This window comes from Onychostruthus taczanowskii, unplaced genomic scaffold, assembly GCF_017590055.1.
Source record: "Onychostruthus taczanowskii isolate IOZ18803 unplaced genomic scaffold, ASM1759005v1 scaffold21, whole genome shotgun sequence".
Taxonomy (NCBI): Eukaryota; Metazoa; Chordata; class Aves; order Passeriformes; family Passeridae; genus Onychostruthus; species Onychostruthus taczanowskii.
This window is the reverse complement of record NW_024499351.1, coordinates 3319367-3338987: the sequence shown is the minus strand read 5'-3', so window position 1 is coordinate 3338987 and position 19621 is coordinate 3319367.

Below are 19621 nucleotides of genomic sequence, written 5' to 3'. Positions count from 1 at the left end.
ACATTTTACCAAAGACCACCAATCACAGCAAGATTCAAAATAATTTTAATACAGATCTTCTAGATATACAGATTATCAAACTTTTTTTTAAAAAAAAAAAGGGAAAAGAAAACTAATTTTTTTAAAAATAAGCTCTACAAATTCAAATTGATAGAAATGTCCAAAATACTGTGGTTTTTCAGCAAAGAGCTACAGAAAGCAAAATTTGAAAATATATCAGCTGCTTTAGATCCCTTTAACACTACAGAGTCCACTGTGGCCACATTATAGTATTTAAATGATGCAGTTTTACTTACAGCAAACAGTTATTTCTAAAATTGTATCTCAGTTATAAATCATACAAAACATGAAAAATTTACATTGAGAAAAACAATAACAGGGAGCAAGGCTTTGCATTCCAGTATTTGCAAAGTCCCACAGTGCTTGTAACCCTTTTTCCTGCTAATTTAAAATCACGGTGTGAAGCCCTTATGGTTGCTCCGTGTCACAGCAGAGGTTCATGTCTTCCACAGGAGGGAGCTTTTCTCTTGCTAAGATGCCTCTCTGTCGCAGTTCTCAATTTGGAAATGTGTAGGAGCTCTAAACATGCTGGAGTGCCCCACGCCTGACAGCTTCCACACAGGATTACCAAAGAAGATTCAAAAGCTGAAAAAAAAAAGAGAGAGAGAGAAAAAGGCCCATAAAATGAAAGATCAAGAATTTACAAGCTAAACCCTTCTTGCACCCTTGTTTATGTCACACTACTACTATCCCCTAATGCAATTACTTACATAGTGGAAAAACCGGAGCACATCAAGACATCAAGTCCAACACCATTTATGTCCAGATGTGTCTGATGTATATAAATGTCTCTCGTGGCTAAAGGTATCAGCTATCCAGACAGCAGTATAAGAGGAACAATAAATCACAATAATATGGAGAACTTAACATCTGGGCTAATGACTGAAAATAATATTTGAATACTAGAAAATATATCTCATACAACACAAAAAGAAGGAATCCTCTCTTTGGTCAACTATTTATGAAGCCTGTAAGTGACAGTCAGTTTTTACCAGGGTCAACCTCAATGGCTACTTTTTCCAGAAAAACAGCTCTGAGCTGCAATTTCCATCAAGGTAACACTGTGCTATCATCATGTTTCCCAGCTGCTACTTCCACAACAGTTTCCTTAGGGGGAAAAAAAAAAAATCACAAAATGCAGAGGTAAAAGTGATGCTTAAACTGTCCAGTTTTAGAGAAGAGAGAATTTCATATTCTCTGCTGTCTAAGTTTAGTCCAATGGGTAAATCCTACCCCTGATGTGTACAGCTAACTCCTATCACTGGCATTGGGAATAACACACATACACAAAGGGGACAAGGAGTCCTTGAGGCCTGTCAAACTGCAAAATATCAGGGGAAATACATGTGATAGGTAATAAGCCTTGGCATCATTTTCTGTGTTAGTGTATTATGGATTTCCACACTCAGAGAACTAGAGACACCATACCTACCCTGTTTCCAGGTTTGCAGGAACTTCCAGAAACCATTATGTCCTGAATAAGCAATTGCTGTATATATACAGATGTATACACACAGATCTAATCCCAGATTGAAGCCCTGTGGAGCAAAATGAGGTAGAAAAGATAAGACAAAATACAACTTCTGCTCCAAAGGTCTTCCATGCTGCTCAGAACCCCTTCCTCCTATTAAAGAAATGAGTGAAAAACAATATTACAAATCTTCCTTGTCTTCAAATGCTTGCTACTATTTCAAAGCCAACTATGATATAATCATGCAGGCTATGTTTTGGCTCACACATAATCAACACCTAGTAAAAACAGATTCAGCTGCAAGCAGTGGTCAGCTCCACAGAAGGCTAAAGGTCAAGTCAGAAAAGCCAGTTCTGACTGATGACTTTGTAATGTTAAATTTTCATTAATCAAACCCTTATCTAAAATATCTGCAATATGCAGACCACATCAGATCACACTTTTGAGGAAATTCTTCAGAACAAATCTGTTCCTATTCACCAGTAATTAACCCTGCAAAATTATCACACTATATGGTAAATGCAAATCTAAAAAAAAAAAAAAAATAATGAAACAAAACAGGCCAGATAGCATAGTTTGAAAAGAGTCTGCAAGGCAACCAGAATCTTGTTTGTTTAACATTAATAAGTCCCAAAGGGAAAAGGGACAGCTGTGTAAAGCCACCTTAGCTGTCCCTTCTTTTGTCATCGTAATTACATCTGTTGCTGATGTTTCATACAATGAAATGTCTGAAGAGTCTTTTCGAAGTTCAGGGTGAATATAGATAGAGTTGGACATAGAAAGCAGATTAAAAATCATCCTCAGTGATACATTTTGAAAGGTAGCCAAGACCATCCTGGAAAATCCCCTTAGATCCAGTAAAAATCTTTACTGAGGGACACTGTGTATCAGCACTCACTTGACTTACTGCAACTGCAAGGACTTAAAGTGAACTTGACATCAAGTTTCCCAGTAGGACTTGCAGTCACTTAATGGCAATAATTACATTCATTCTATGACTTCTGTTCTATTTCTTTAAGTAGGGGTTTTGATTGTTTGGGGTGGGGGTTTTTTGTGGTTTTTTTTCCCCCCTGCATTTGAAAAGAAATTATGGAGTTTGTAAAGATTCTGAAAACAGTCATTGTCTTACAACTTGAAACTGCAACTGAGAAACACAAAATGCTGAAGTCTGCTCTGAGATAAAAAGGCCAAGGACAGAGCATAACGTAGCTAATTAGAACTTGCCTGGGAAACAAGAATTACTTGGTTTCATTTAAGTTCCAATATTATAAACTGATCCACAATGTTTTAACCAAAACTAGATACATAGATATGAAGTTTGAATTTCAGAGTTGCTAAGCATCTACCTGCTTTACTTGACTTGAAAGAAAAAAGAACATTAGAAGCTGTAAGAAACAGAAAAAATTTGGAGCATTCTGAAAAAGGAAAATTGTCTCTTGCTATTTAAAGCATTACCTGATACTAAAGATTCTTCAAAAATTACTTTTCAAATAATGACTGGAAAAACACATGCCAACTAAAACCTTAACCAAAAAACGTTTTCATTTTCAAGCAGATTTAATGAAAATGAAATATATATACACACAAAGAGTCAACTGGACTTTTGGGATGTTTAATTTGCTTGATCTAGAAGGCGGAAATTTTGTGACAAAATTTTTTTCTGCAAAAACCTTTTTTGATTTAAAGAGCTCTGTAAGTAGTATTTCATAACTAAGACTGTATATAACTAAATGATATAAACTACTTACCTCTATCATACCTGTAAAGTTACTATGGCTCATAGACATAAGTGATCTACATCAAGTGTGATTTTTTTTTTCATTCAAAGTATTACTTTCTAACAAGATGAAGAGTTAAAATAATAATTTGGCTCTCTAAGATTTTATTTGCCCCAACCCTTTCTTATTCCAAATTAGTGAAAATAAACTGCAGGGTCCAATCCTTCCTAAACTACGTATCTACTTAAACCTGAACATTAATGGGTCCCAGATCTTTTATCCCAGTATGGTTCCTTTTTGTGCTACTCTTGCATAGGAGACATACCAGGATTTTGACTGGAGAGTTGAACCACAGTCTACAGAGAACATGAGTGCCTGGCAAAACAAATACAAGAAGCAAGCACAGAGAAACAGAATGGTTTTAAGGCTCTTCTGCTTCAGTTAGATTTCTGTTTGAAGGTGAAACCTGAGCTTGGGCAACTACAGTGCCTCCAACTCAGAAGCAAAACAAACACATTGTTTTGGAAGCTCACTTCTGTGGAAAATGAAATACTCATGATCCCTGGATATTATTGCAACATACATTCAGCTTTACCAAATTAATGAAATAATTTTAAAAGTTTTACAATCCAAAATGGCTTTCCTTAAGGTATTTGGCCTGTCTGGTAAAAGAGGCTTTTAACAGTCTATGTGATGCACTGCCATTTCTGAGTAATTTGTATCTGTGAAATAGCAATGGACACAAAAGTGTTCATACTTTCAATACTTTGACTACAGCAAATAAGAGCAGGAGGCTGCACAATTGCCTGCATATTGGGAGTTTGTGAGAAAAGTTAAGCCTGGAAAAAGGGAGTGTGTGTGGGAAGGTGTTTTAAGATTTTTTATTTCTCATCATCCTACTCTGATTCAATTGCTAATAAATTAAATTGGTTTCCCCAGGCTGAATTTTTTCCCTGTGGCAGTAACTGGTGAGTGATGTCTTTCTGCCCTTATTGCAACCCATGAGCCTTTGGTTATATTTTTCTCTCCTCTGTCCAAATGAGGAGGGCTGTAAATAGCCTTTTAGTGGGCACCTGGTGTTCAGCCAGAGTAAAGCCATTACAATCAGAATAAGAATTATTTCAAATTAGTTTTCATCATGTCTATAAAGAGAAATAATACTAAAACAAAAATAGATCAGCACAAATTGACAATAGAAAAAAGAACTGACTCCTGGTATGAGAAAAAGGTTTCAGACCCCACCCAGATTCACTGAGATTTGAGAGCACACAACCCATACTGAGTCAGGCCAAAACTCAATTACATTTCCAATTCTAATAGTGTTCTGTGAACTTTTGCATATGTATTTGCAATACCTCACAAAGCTAGTATGATCATATCCCCAAATACCAGCTTTAAAATCAACTTTTCAGAAAAAGAAAAAAAAATGTTTATAGTAACAGAAATAAATAAATTTGGTTTTCTGCACACTACTATTCTGTATTTGTTTGACTAGTCTTTAAAAAGTTGAGAATTCCAGCTGAAGCTTTCATAAAAGTGGGACAATAAGGTGATGGTCCTCTAAGGATTTTTTGGTGTTTAACAAAAGATATAAACCTATCTCTTTCCTCATGTAAAGACATTACAAAACTCCTTCTCCTCTGCTCTGTGGTCTGTTTTTACACAGAAAACATAGTATTTTGGAGAATTTTGCTTGTCAAATGCAGCTGATCATCACTGCATATACCTCATTACTTAAAGCTACCTAAAAAAGGTTTGTCAAAATGTCAGTGGTAGCAATAGCCCTTACCCACCCATGGTTTTTGGGTTTTTTAAAGCTCAAAGAGTTACTGGCATTCACACTAGCAAAAATGCATCTATCTACACAAATTTAAAACAAAAAATAAGGGGGCTATAGGTGTGGGTGTCTTATCCTGAACAGCTAAGTCATAATGAAAGCTCCATTGCAGCTCATTTGTAGTATGCTTTAACCCTCATCTGGGAGGACCACATTCAGCCTTTAGCCAGGTCCTCAAGAGTTCCAGCAGCATTCTTTTCATGAGCAGTGCCAGAAATTTAATGTGCATGGGGTTTTTAGGAGGCTCCTCACTCTGGCTGATAGATGAAAACCTTGCACCATTCCAACACCACATATGGAGAGCAGCAGACTCCAGTTTTCTTACATCTATGTCCTTTTTAAACAGTACTCAGGACATGCACAAGTTGTTTTTATTAGAGCTGCAGTCAAGAACACATCAGCTATAATGAAACAGTAAAATTTAAATGCTGCCAAAAATATTTGGCTTTGGTCTCCAGTCAATTTGAGCTTTTGCCCAACATCCACTTGCTCTCTAGTCCCATAAAGAGCTGCTCCTCAAATAGTCCTAAGTTTATTTTGTTTTTACTGCAACTCTTCACTATGCAGCTGCGCAGTAGTAAACATGCCATCAACATTGAGTGGAAGTTTGGCAACAACTTGATTGCAAATGTAATCTACAACAGCCATGGAAGTTAGCCAAGCCAAAAGCAGAGTTACAGCTCTTAAAAACTCAGGCTATAAATGGCTATACAATATCACACTTCACACTGCTGTTTGTAAGTGTGCTTAACTGCTGTGCTGTGCTACACCTGCAAATCATTTCTCTGTTTGCAAATACTGCAGAATTAATGCTGATGCCCCAGGATCTGATTGTCTCCAAATCAGGTAACAGTTAATTAAGAGTAATAAATCAGCAGTATTGTTTGAAACACGCATTGTTAAACAAGTGTGCAAGTCTCCATGGGATCAGGACCTTGGATGGTGAAGTGATGATCTAAAGTGCACTGGAAAAATACAATGGCAGTGTAATTTTTAAGGCTCAAAATGATGTCCTGGTTAATGTAACAGATAAAAATTAAAAGGCTTCATCAAGTTTTTAGGATAAATGTTTTAAAGTCTTTCTGAGTTTTAAAGTCTGAGTTTCTAAAGCTTTGTATAAAGCTTTTTTTTGTTTCTAAAGCTTTTGTTATAAAACACATTGCCATATTTTATAAGATGGAGGGAGCATCAGAAGCATGAATACATTTGAGATTTACTTACAAACAGGCCACAGAAATAGCTAGTACTACCCTTGCTGCTTTTAAAACAAAAGCTGAAGTAAAAAGATGAAGTTTCTCTGACAGCAATTGTCTAGGTACATATAAAAAGATGAAAATAAAGAGAAGCAATTAAGTTAATTGCAACAGAATCTCTGAAGTGAACATTCTGATGAAATTCTCTGGCCAGATGTCAGAGGTCAGCATATGGAAGAGACATCAAAAGTCAATCCTGACAGCATCTTCTATTCACAAAACAGCACCAAGTAGATACTTGGCTCAGGGATATACTTCCAAAGTCGCAAAAAGCACTTCAAGTTAATATCGGTTAGACAATTTCCTCACTTAAACTGGCTTAACTCCCAACCCAACAATTTTTCAACAATTTCAGCTACAGCATAGTCAGGCCCTAAACAAGTGGCTTCCAGACCAGCTTTGTAATCAGCTTAATTTGTAGCTGTCTCTCCTTACTTATCACAATCACATGTTCCTGACTCTCCCCAGTGCCTCACTAGTGGCCATACAATCACATGCTTGAGCAGATCAGAAGGACGATGTGGTGCACACTAATTTCCAGGGAAGTTAATTTTCAGACACATTAACTCCCAGGTTTCTGCCATGCTTGCAGCCCTGGGAATACAAATAATGGCACAAGGTCAAAAAGGTGTAGCAGGGATTAGCTGTGCCTCAATGAAATGTGAAACTGTATTTTCATACAGAAGTTCAGGCCCTGGCTCACTACAGCATTTGCAACCCTGCTCAGCAAAGCACACTGACTTGAGGCCTCAGTTACTATGGTGATAAGCATGGAATAAATGTTTATACATAACTAGTTAAATTATCTCTTCAAAAAAGCAGTCGTCCTTCTCACAGGCAGCTACTCATATTTTTTAAATTAAATAGATGCAAAACCAAAATTTTAAAGCTTAAGAATCACTACTATACATCCACAAGTTAATGAAAATTTAAATCTATAGCAAGAATAAAAAAAAAAAAAAGAAAAATTAGTCTATGAGAAACCCATCTCCTCTGAAAAGTACACTGCAAATACGCTACAAAATAAGCTACTGCTTGGTTTTAAACATTTTAGGGTTTTGCTTAAGAAAAACAGCAATGAATAATAAAACTATCTTCTTGTTTAACGAAACCTAAAAAATACTTACTGAATGAAAAACTAACGTATGAGTCCTTTTCATCTGTGCAATCACTAAATTAAGTCAATCCTACTTGTAAAATATAAGCAGCACTTTCTAACTCTAAGCTTACTGCAAAAGCCATATGCTGATATAAACAATTTAGTCAAAATGCTTAGTCCATAAACTCATGAGTAGCTTACTTCCTTTTTCAAAAGACTATGAATCAGCAATTACTGTAGAACCATCTGCCACAAAGATGAATATTCTGCTCACGGTTTTGGAGAACCCTTTGCCAAAATATTTACATGTAACTTAAGGGGTTTTTTTGATTAAGAAAATACAGTTCTAAAATGCGAGCATCTAATCATATTATTTAGGATATTAAATGGCCTTAAATTAAAGGAATACTAAATTCAGAGTAGACAAGATGATTTCTTAGGATCAATGACTATAAAAATAACAACAAAACTTAACCAAACACTGAATTCTTCCCTGAAGAAAAACAAATAATTGACAAAACGCAGTAGAAACATTGCCAGCTGGTGAGCTGTCTCTTTCTTCCCACTATGATACCATCTGTAGCCAGCTCTTGCCTATCCACATGCACTACACTCCTCTCAGCCTGACCCTGATCCAGCCCTGGTCTCAAGTGTGATAATGAAATCAAGTTTTATCCACCCAACGGGCATCAATAACTGACTGGTGATTAGAGATGGGGTTTTGGTGACAGTGGGCAACTAAAGTCTAGTCCCAGTCACCTAATACAGTGCTTTTCTTTTACAGAATTTTTTATTTATTTTCCAGTCTGCCAACATAACTGCATATGTACTCTCTCCCGAGCCCAACTACTTGATAAATTAACTTTAGAAAAACTTCAGCTACCTGAAGTGTTTAAGCTAAGAGGTATAATATTTTAAGAACTGGGTTAGATAGCAGACATGTGCAGATTCATACAAGCAGATCATATGTGGGAAACTCCCAGTAAGGAGGGCAAAACCAATGGTATATTCCCCTTTCCTGCAGCATGGCAGGAGCCAATGCACACACCTGCTATCTACCCACACACTACAACCCACTGGTAAGGAATAGTGAGTTCCTAACCCTAACAAACTCACAGAATAACACTTAGTTATCCTTTACATGTAGGCTGTAAGCTCCTCCAAGGCAAAGAGCTTCTTCAGTGCCCTGCACTTGTTGACACACAAGATATAAAGGGAAGATGTACAGCTGATCATGAAGAAGCAGAACATAATTTTGACTTGCTCTAAGAATAGGCCAAATGCCTTCCTCCAGTTTGCATGCAAATGTATTACTGAAGACAATGCAGGTATTTGAGGGAAGAAACTCAGCTTAGAATCTGATTATCTCTTCAGAAACCACCCAAATTTTAAAATACCTTCTCAAACACCAAGGTTTACTGCTTTAGCATCAAGAGAGTTTTAAGTGATAAACAGTTACATATTTGTATAAGCTATCTTTGTTTCAATTGAGTGTTTAGCTGCAGGAAGCTGTGTGTTATTGCAAAGGGCAGTAACTAGACAATTAGGTCAAACTAAAAGTCCTTTTATCATTAAAAAGATGTGTTACTATTAATTCACAAAATATTCATTTACAATATAATCCATAGCAAGGAACCAAACATCTCCAAACACAGACACTAGAGCTGTTGGTTGTGCTGAGAGCCAGATAAATTGACTATTATGCAGCAAAGCAATTTCAAAGTGGGGGTATAATATATATAAAGGTATCTTTATGATATATATAAAGGTATCTTTTATTGATACCTTTAATATTTTGAGTCATTTCCAACTTCTATGGCACATGTTTTCATTTAAACATGAAACAGTAAAGACAGTAAGGAGTTTAGTTTAATACCTTTACTGGAACCACTGTCAATTTAGGTTGTAGCACAAAAAAAAAAAAAAAAAAAAAAAAAAAAAGGCAAAGAAGGAGCAGCTTTTAAGATTTGCCTTGCTTTTAATACCCGAAATTTCATTAGTGAGTTGGTATCTTCTATGCAGATACAGAAGTTTAGCTAACACCGATGACATTGCATTTTGAAACTTTTAGAAGTTATTAAGAATCCTTTTCTTCTTTCCATTTTTCCTCTACAAAAAAAGTATTTAGGCTGGACATATCAAGCAAGGTTGAATTTACCATATTTTAGTATCATGTACTTTTCAGTAAGTTAAATATGGATTATATTATGTAAATAAAAATGCATTTATAAATACACTACACATTCATATGAGAATTTCTGTATCCTCCACCTACTGCATTTCAAAAAGGACATTTCAAAAGAGGGCCTAAAGTCTACACATCCACCTGAGATACCTACTGTGTAAGGTCACATAGAAAATGAATGACAAATTTGTTGTTAAAAATCCTGTATTTCAGCTCACTGGTATAAACTGAGTATTAGTAGAGGTATTCCCAAAATGACATCCAGAAGAGCATGTGCACTAGAAAACTTGTCTTAGACATCAGATTGCTATTTACCAACCTCACTGATGCTTAACTAATGGATTTGTTCATACTTGTAGCAAAAAAATCACTGTGGTCATGACCAAGATTTGGCATCCCAAGCTCCACAAGAAACTTAATAATCAAGTGCTTAGTGATCCCATAAACCAGAACAGAAATAACAGGGTGGAAGTTAAACCTTGTGCAGATAATAAAGTCTGGACGTGTTCTCTGGTCTTTATCAGAACAGCAGCAGGCAAGGGCACTTTACTACAGTTGAGGACAGATTTGATCAAGGTGTGATTCATGATTCACACACCACCTGGGGACAACTAAGGATGCTGCTGAGCCTACACATTAGCTCTAAGGGACTGGGCGAGAGGGGCTGCCCACAGCAACAGCTTTTCACTGGTCTCCTCAGGGATGCAGCATGCTTTCAGCTCAGCCTCACTGCTCAGTGAAACTAGACTCGCTTCCAGTGAAATTCCTGGGTTTTATATCTTAACTGGAAGTTATCCGCAGAGTCACCCCAACCCAAACTCTCTCAAAATATAAATATCCTAAATCTCTCATGAGATACACAGGAGAAGCCTCAAAAGCTGGCTACTCACGAATGTAGATTTGAGCAAATACTTAAACTGGCTACTACAATACCAAGAACTGAGTACTTTAAGCTTTCATCATATCCTACAGCATACATCTACACATGTATGCAGAATGAACACCCACATGTTCAGAACAAGAGAAACAACCATCATCACTAACAAATTAACCATTTTTGCAGTAAAATGTGTGTTGTCTGTTACTGAAATACCAGTAAACCAAAGGATTTCCACTGCGAGGCTAGTTCTTTGTTAATGATTATGCAAACTAGACACATAATTGAACACTGTAAAAAAAAGATATACTCTTAAAAGGGGAGTCCTGACTGCTTCAGTGATGGGTGGTTTTTATCTTAATACCACAAGCTTTGCTGGCTTTATACATTCACTGCTCTTTTTTAGCACCCTCAGGGACCTTAATCATGTAGCAGCATTTCCTCTTTAACAAGTCCATTTGCAGAGTCACTCAGATTTGCATGAACTGGGAGGCTCTGAGAGCAACACAGCTCATATCTGGGGAAGCTTTTTGTTTTGTTTTTAAAACACTGCTTTCTCCACACAGCTATTTCAAATGCTTTTATCTCCCAGGATTTGCAACAGCTTTAGGGTATACCCAAAGGTTTTTGAGTGTTGAAAACCTGGTTATACTGAAATTTATTTCTCTGTAGAATTAATCTAAAATATGCTCTATTTATTGCGCTCGGAACAGCAGTGCTTAAAGCTAACAGCCCACACAAGAAGGGCTGCAGGTTGTTCAACATTAAATGTAGATCCTCATTTACATGTGTGAGAAAAAGTGGAATCCTTCATACACACCAGAGAAATTCTCTCACCATACCAGATGTGGGCATATCTGGTGTGCTATCCATATAGACTGACCTGGTCAGGAGAGGCAGATTGGGTTTCACCACCAAGAGGATTACAGATTACTCCTTCACCCTAACAGCATCCCTTCTCTCTTCCCTGACCTTAGGCTAAATCCAGTGCTAAATGCTGCTGCATTTGATCAGCAAAAGACTGGGTATGTATTCCCTGGTATTCAGACATTAATTATTCCCTTCCATCCCAGAGTATGATTACAGGATGCAGACACAGAGAATGAAAGCTTCCAGCTGCCTGCTCCTGAGGTCTTGGTTTAACTACTGCTAGAGCTGGAGAGGTCATATCCAGCAGCACAAGAGAGTATTGATAGCCAGTGTTTATTCTTTGCTACAGATGTCAGAATTGGGAAGTAGCATGTTGCCTCACTGTGCCATGATGGTGCTGCTCAGAATGTTTTCTATTTGCAAGAGGGACGTAACATAAACATTTCCCAGACACATCCTACACTTTTAGCTCGGGGAGGTAGCAAAATACTCCTGTGAGCGCAAGTCAGCGAGAAAACTGCAAATTATGTTGACCAAAAAGCCACTACAGTGCTGTTTCTTCTAGTCCAAAATTGGTGTGAGCTATAACAGGAAAGAGACTGACTACAATTTCACTGAGGCTTGTCAGAACGGCAGTAGTGCCTCATCCACAGGCTGTGCTTACCCTGGAACACTGGGTCCCCGGGGTGCAGCAGAACTGGATACACCTCAGTAAATCTTTTTCAGATCTAACCCATGGAGTCATAGCATTAGTAACATGCTTATTACAACAAGCTTTGAACAAGTTTCCATATTTTTTTTAAATACAGAGATTTACATGCAGTACAGAGGTCTCACGGCATTGTGAGGTTCAAATGCATACCTTACTTTCCTGGGCATTAACTCTCCTCTGCAAATTTACCAGCTCTTCCTAAATCTGCAGAAGGAGTCATATGACAACTTCAACTGAATGAGAAAAGACAAACCTGAAGTACTTTAAAAGATAATACAATTTTTTTTTTAGCAGTCTCATCTCATTAGTACTATCTTGATAACTACATCTGCACTATTTATTTTTTCTTACACTGTTCTCTTAAGCCTCTTTTTGGTTATTTATGCATAAACACATGATCCAAGGTCATGGAACATCCAAAATGTTCCACTGCATTCCCTACCAGCTGAAAAGAATCATTACTGGTCTTATTGTTCCTGCCACAGACAAGGCTTATAGAAGTGGGTTTTCTGAAACCAGATTTCATATTGAAGACAGTCTGGAGTATCTCATCTCATACAAAACATGCTGCATAAACTAGGAACAGTACATTTAAGGGTATTATCAACCAGTGAAAAATTGTTTGGGCTTCAGCAAAATTCCAGTGGTGGTACTTTACAGTACAAAATCTGAAATTGTTTTCAGCCTGCAAAACAGGCTGCAAAATAAAATGTACAATTTTCAGCAAGCAGTATTCTTCCCTATTGACAGAGGAAAGAAAAATAGCACTGTATGACTAAGACACCCAAAAATTCATGGTATTTACTTAGGAACCTCACTGTCATTATGCATACATTTTGTCTGCAGGGAGACAGAATCGGGGGGAATTTTGATAGGAAAATAAGAGACAATGTCTTTATTCTGACTTTTGAAATCTCCTCTGGAAACATTGCAGGTCCCTTCAGGAATGGAAAATTTCTATTTTTTTCTTGTGGGAGAGTTCAGAAACAGCAGGATGGATCAGAAGCTGATATTAAATCTACTGAAGTTGTAAATCAATTCCACACCAGAAACTTGATGGTACTTTGCCAAATAAGTAGGAGGCAGAAGCACCATGACTTAACACTGTTCCAGGGTAAAAAGCTGCATACCATCCCTGGCAAGTGCCCCTTTTAATTAGACAGTCTTCTGTGAGATGAAGGCCCAAAGACTTAAATCACTCAGAATCTGCAGATTAACAGCGATTAACAGCAAGTCCCGCCAATTTTTAATTCCTGTAATAGATTCTTTAACTTCAGTGCAAAGCAAGAGCTCCCAGTAGCTTAGTGACACACACACACTTGCAAAAATGTTGCAGTCTATTACCTGCAGTCTATTACTTACCTCTAAGGAGGAAGAGGATGCCAGGGAGCTAAACCTATTTATGATTCCTTGGGTAACTACCATCTCTACCATGTTACAAGCGCAAAGAGCAAACATAAAACCTAGGAAGTGTAAATGCTTGGGATTCAGGACCTGAACCTGCTTTATGTGACCAAAACACAGAATCCCCATCCAGCAGCTTGAGTGCAATTTCACTTTCTACTGAAATTTCCACACACCACCAAAGACCTGAGGGGATTTTCTAGTGCTGCGCTTCAGGTGCAAAATACCTGAATAATACCATTAAAAGAAAAAGGTGGTATCCAATGTTGATCCAAACACTGATAGGCCAGGTGTTTTTCACCTTGAGGAAAGAATATCACCTTATGAATTTCCTGGGAAAGAAAAAAAATCCCATCCTAGGGCAAATATATTTTATTGGCATAGGGGTTTATACTCCCTCAATGACAAATGACACAGTCCTCAACCTGCACTCCTGAGAGTCACTGCAGGGAACAGCAGCCCTGAGCAGAGAATTCCACACACAGGTGACTCTTTTAGTGTGGTCCCATTGCCTCAGCTAAAGGGCTCTGAACATTTACATTAATATATGTGATCATGCTGCATCATGTTTTCCTTGACAGCTCTAACATGCTACTTAATTTTTCATACTGCTGACAGCATTGCAAATGAAAACAGATTACATGAGCACAGAGATCATGGCAGTACAAGCTGTAGAATAAATGCACAACTAAGCTAGCTGCAATTTAACATATCACACCACAGACAGCATTTGTTAATGCCATTGTTTTTGTCCTCCATGACAACAAAAAGAGGGTAATAGACACAGCACCTTGCACTAATTAACTCCCTGCAATACATATTGATATGCTAAAATGTACTCCACAGGAAAATATGTATGCTGATTAGTTTTGAAAGGTCAGGTTACTAACATGTGTTCAAAATTTGTCCCCAAGTCAAACTGTTAGAGGATCAGCAACAAAGCAGTTCCCTACTTTTCTCTTTGCTACAAGAAAGTCAATGAACAAATAAAGACCTTTTGGCATAGCTTCAGTTCAGATTGTTGTTTTGCCATTAAATCATTGGTCTAGTTTACTGCCTGAGTCATCACCTTCAGAATTTGCACTGGCCCAAACCTGAATCAGTCAGCCAATACATGACCAGTGATAAAATAGTAATTCAAGAGATTGTTTCTGCAATATTGGAGTTACGTACATTAATAGCTCACTAACAATCTGTGCAGCTCAGTCTCTACAGCCTTAGTCAGTTAGTGCAGGAAGGTAAGAACTTCACAAGTCAGACTGATACACATATATCTCTAGCAGAATTAAGCAAAATAAGTGAGACTTTGCAAAGGTTGTAAACAAGCACATAAGTGAAAAAAAAATAAAACTAAACACTACTCCAGCACTTGCTTCCATTTGCTGCAAGGTCTTTGAGCAGTCAGCCCATAACAACTCCCCAAAGTAAATGTCTTCAGGAAAAAAGCAGCCAATTATACCAACCCCAGCTACAGCTGGATGCCATCAGGAATTCTTAAAAACTGCTAGGCAAACAAGAGCACTGCATGAAAGTATTACACTGCAATTAAACAGCAGAGTCTCTGGAAAAATACAACCTTTTAGTCTCAATCTTTCTTGCAAATTTTTTCCATATTGTTCTGCAGAGAGTTATCTGGTAATGTGATTATTATAGGCACAGAGACAAAGACAAAAAACCAATTTTTATCCCCAGTTCATCCTAGCCAGAACTGGCAGTAAGTTCAGGAAATCAGAAGGCTACTCTTCATAATACAGTAAAGAAAAAAACCAAAAAGTTTATTGTAATGATTTTCAGTTTGTGGCTTCAAGTCCTTGGTAAACAAGCACATAAGTGAAGAGCTGTTAATGACAAACAAGAGCTGAAAACAAATAATCCTACTATCACGTCATTTAATTCACAGCACCTTGGGCAGCAAGATACACAGATCAGAAGCATTAACAAGCACTGTTTCAGTAAATGCACATATGCAAGAGACAACCATACATCTGCACCCCTTCTAGCAATTTGAAATCCAGCATCCCACAGTGACACACAATAAACCAATGCGTAACTAAAACTCACCCTATGACCTACAGCTTCATAAGGCTTCTGTGCCCCACAGCATTTTTCTGGTCTTTCATTAGATAAGTTTTTTCAGCCGTGCCTTACTGGAACTGAAAAGTATCATCTCTCTTTCCTCCCAAGCCTTGGCACTTCATACATGCTCTCACAAATATGCCAGAAAATAAGGACAGGTTCCCTTTGATTTCTTTCACCTGAAAAGACAGATGTAGGACTACGAGAGATGCGATGAGAGGCACATTATCCTTCCAACCATTTGTCAGTTCTAGTCAGTTTTGTATCTCTAGATTTGTTTATTACTGGTTTATCACAATTGAAATGATGAATAAATGTGGTGCATTGGTTTTACAGATATTAAGAGTTCAGGACCTGCACCAACAGGGCAATTCAACATGCTGAGAAAGGACAGTTTTCATTTCTATCTGAAAAGGCTTCCTCTTTTGCTGATAAAGTACATCCTCCCTTGCCCACTGTAACTGAAAGCACTTTCTCTCAAAGCCAGTTCATAAGTTGCTTTCCTTTCTTCCTTATACAGACCTACACAAAAATAAGAGTTTATTGATTTTTATAAAACACTACTACATATGAACACACATATGAAAATACTGCATTTCAAGCTTTATTGCACTCAGTCCCAAGAGTTTACCTGCCTTGCTGGGAAAGCTGCTTACAGCCTGTTAAGGGTCAGGACAGAAGATTATTTAATTAGGTGGCAGCCCTAACCCTGGGTTAACAGAGAGGGGAATGCTGACAAATTGCACCCAGCCAGGTTTGTGAGTCAGGAATGTTTACATGAAGAGTAGAGCAAGGCAAGACAAAGAAGGATATGCTCAGGACACCAAAGACACATGCTGTATTAAAAAATATCCTCAAAACCTTGAGATAGTTAGAGCATCACAAATAGCACTTTCAAAGAAACATGCTAGAGCCCAGACACATAAGCAGCAGCAGCACAGAAACTGTTTTCCAGGCATTAGGTCAAGCACTGTGCAAGCCACATCACAATGGTCAACAACATTGAAGATCCCAAACAGATAAAGAGTTTACACATTTACCTATCTGTAGCTTAATCAGTTTCCACCTACATGGAGACAGATATTTTTTACTGTGAGGGTGGTAAAATCCTGGAGTAGGTGGCTCAGAGGGGTGGTGGAAGGCCCATCCCTAGGAATATTCAGTCAAATTGGACCAGACCCTAAACAACCTGGTACAGCTGAAGATGTCCCTGCTTATGGTGGACATAGGTGGCCCCTCGGCTGGACTAAGTGGCCTCTAAAGGTCCCTTCCAATCCAAATGATTCCATGATGTTATGATCCTAGTTTGAATGGTTGCAATTATGCTGCAGCTGAGCTTTACTTCCAGCAAAAAATGATAAAGCAATGTCTGACTCCTACTCTAAAAAAAAAAAAATCACATATCAGTATTTTCAAAAATATTAGTCAGAAATGCAGGCACCATAATGCAAAGCATCAAATGTAAGTCATGGTTTTCTACAGACTCTTACCTACACAGTAACGAACACCACCTTTCATTTTTAACTCCTTTTAAAAGTTAGATATAAAAGAAAAGCAACTTGGACACATTCAAACAAAAGAAGGGAATTAAAAGTGTCTAGTTCTTCTCTGTACTGCATCTAGAGGTTGAAAACTATTAGGAGTGACATAACTGCATCATGAGATTAAAAGTGTATTTTCCTAAGTTCTTGGCTCTGTCTACTTGGAACTCAAAAAGGTAACAAATTAGGTATTATGTTCCTCATTTCTGTTTATTTTAAACTCATTACATTATTCAACAGAAATTCTAGCTTCCCTCAATTTAATTTAGTTAATTTTTTTACTCCAGATTTACATCTGCTAGATACAGCTGCAATGACAGAGATGCAAGGAGCAAGACTGTTTTACATCAGAATTCCTTTTCCTCTTAGAGATCCCAAGTTATTATTTTTTGTCTAGATGCCAGTCAGTTTTAATGCTAGCTTTTAGTGAAATCTAGGAATATTTTATACCTAGACATCCTATTTATTAGGGTTTTTTTCCCCCAAAAGAAGAGACATCCTAACCATCAGTATCTGTTAATAAAAACAGGCAGAAAATTCCTTCCCTGGACCAGACCATTTTCTGATGTACAACCTCCTACTGGGGCCAGGCCCAGGTTCTTACCAGCCTGTTTTGCTGATTTGTTATTAACTCACACCTTACACTTTAGTGCTTGTTTTGTTTTCTTCTGGTGCAAATTACCACCATTCAGTTTCACTCATCACCACCACCTTCACTTAGTTACTTTTGCCAGATTTTCTGTGCCATCTCCCTGACCCACTCTTGGCTCTCCCTGCTGAAGCTTCCCCCTTGCTGCGTATCACTTTGGGAACAGAACATTCGTCAGTCATGAACAGTTTCTAAGAACTGCACATTTATTGTTCTGCTTTGCTTCAGTCTTCTAGAACAGAAGAACTTTTCATCTATTCTTGAACTCCACAGTCACTCTTCATTTATGTAGGTCCCTGAGCAGACTTCCCTATGGGATTCCCATTCCTCTTATAATCTGTGCATTTAATTTCAAGATTCCAGGTTTCTCCTTCTTCTGCACTCTAAAGGTAACCTTTGCTAATCTTAGATCAGCTCAGACTCCCACTAATAGGGCAACAGTAATGAGGCAGTTCCTCTTCCAGAAGGAGCTGAAGGGAGAGGTTATTACCATTTTAGATTAGAAAGCTCATGCTCTCAGCTGTGGTCCTAAAAAATTAACCTGCAACAATCCAATCTTCCCTTCTCCTACGAATTAGCTCACCATTCACCTTGAACTTGACAGAATTAACTTGCATTTCCCTGGCAAAGTGTCTAGCTATTGAGAGCCAAGGAACGAATGCCTGAAAAACATCAACATGGCACTGAGTCTTCTCTTTGGCAGTATCAACACAACTGTACATAATTACTATTTTCTCATCACCACCTCATTTGTTACAGTGTTATGTGCTGTGTCATGGTGCTCCAAAATAAACCCATTTAGCAGAGAAAGGACAGAAAGGCAAAAACACCAAAGGAAATGTGGAACCACACCCTCTTTATTAACTATTTCATTTTACCCTTTACAGAGGTTTTTAAAGGTGTCATCTGGCCTATTTAAAAGTTCACAATATATAGAGATCACTCCCTGAGGGTCAGCCTTACTTATGCAAGCAGTTGCATTGCCCTAAATTTTGCCTCAAAGGGGTTACTGAGATTACATCCTTCATCTGAAATTGCATTCAGCTCCAGTAATTTTACTTTGTAGACTATGCAGGGTGCAAGGCTGGCATGAAACAAATATACATGCATACACTTTTAAGGATTATCTCATCACTGCACAATTCCTTTAGTTTTGTATCATTAACTATTAACAGTACGGAAACACCATAATCTAAAAATCTGTTAAATATGGGAGTTGGACTAGATGATCTCTAGAGGCCCCTTCCAACACTAAATACTCTCTGATTCTTTACCAAGCAGCTTCAAGCCTGGATAGTCTCTTGCAATACAACATTAAAAGCCTGAGGAAAATAACAGCCAGAACATAGGGAGAGCAGACACCTCTCAAAGGCATGCTTTCAAATGCCTCCTTGCCCAGAGCTTCCTCCCTGCATGGATTTTTTTTTCCCCCTTTTGCAGAACACAGAAGAACACAGAAGTCACATGAGGAAGCTCAAGCAGCAAAGCTTATAAAAACACATACACACACACATATATATAATAATTATGCATATAATAATTATATATGTATATATATAGGTTATAGCTGAAAGAGACCAGCCTAAGCCAAGGGTGTTTGGGAGAACAAGGACAACCAGCAGCTCTGGCAGTTTTCCTGAAGGAACCTTTCCCTGGGCAGAGGCCTGAAGGAGCAAAGATAACAACTGTTTAGCACCAGTAGTTGCAGCAGCAATAAACCTTGAGTTTATTAAGGTATTTTTGTGTGTCTGCTGCACAGGTCAGGAAATCTGCATCCTTGGAATCCTTTTGAAGACTTTTCAAGCCAGTCACTGCAGCCTTACAGTCACATTTAGCCAGGCCCAGCACTGAAAATGATCACACATTCAT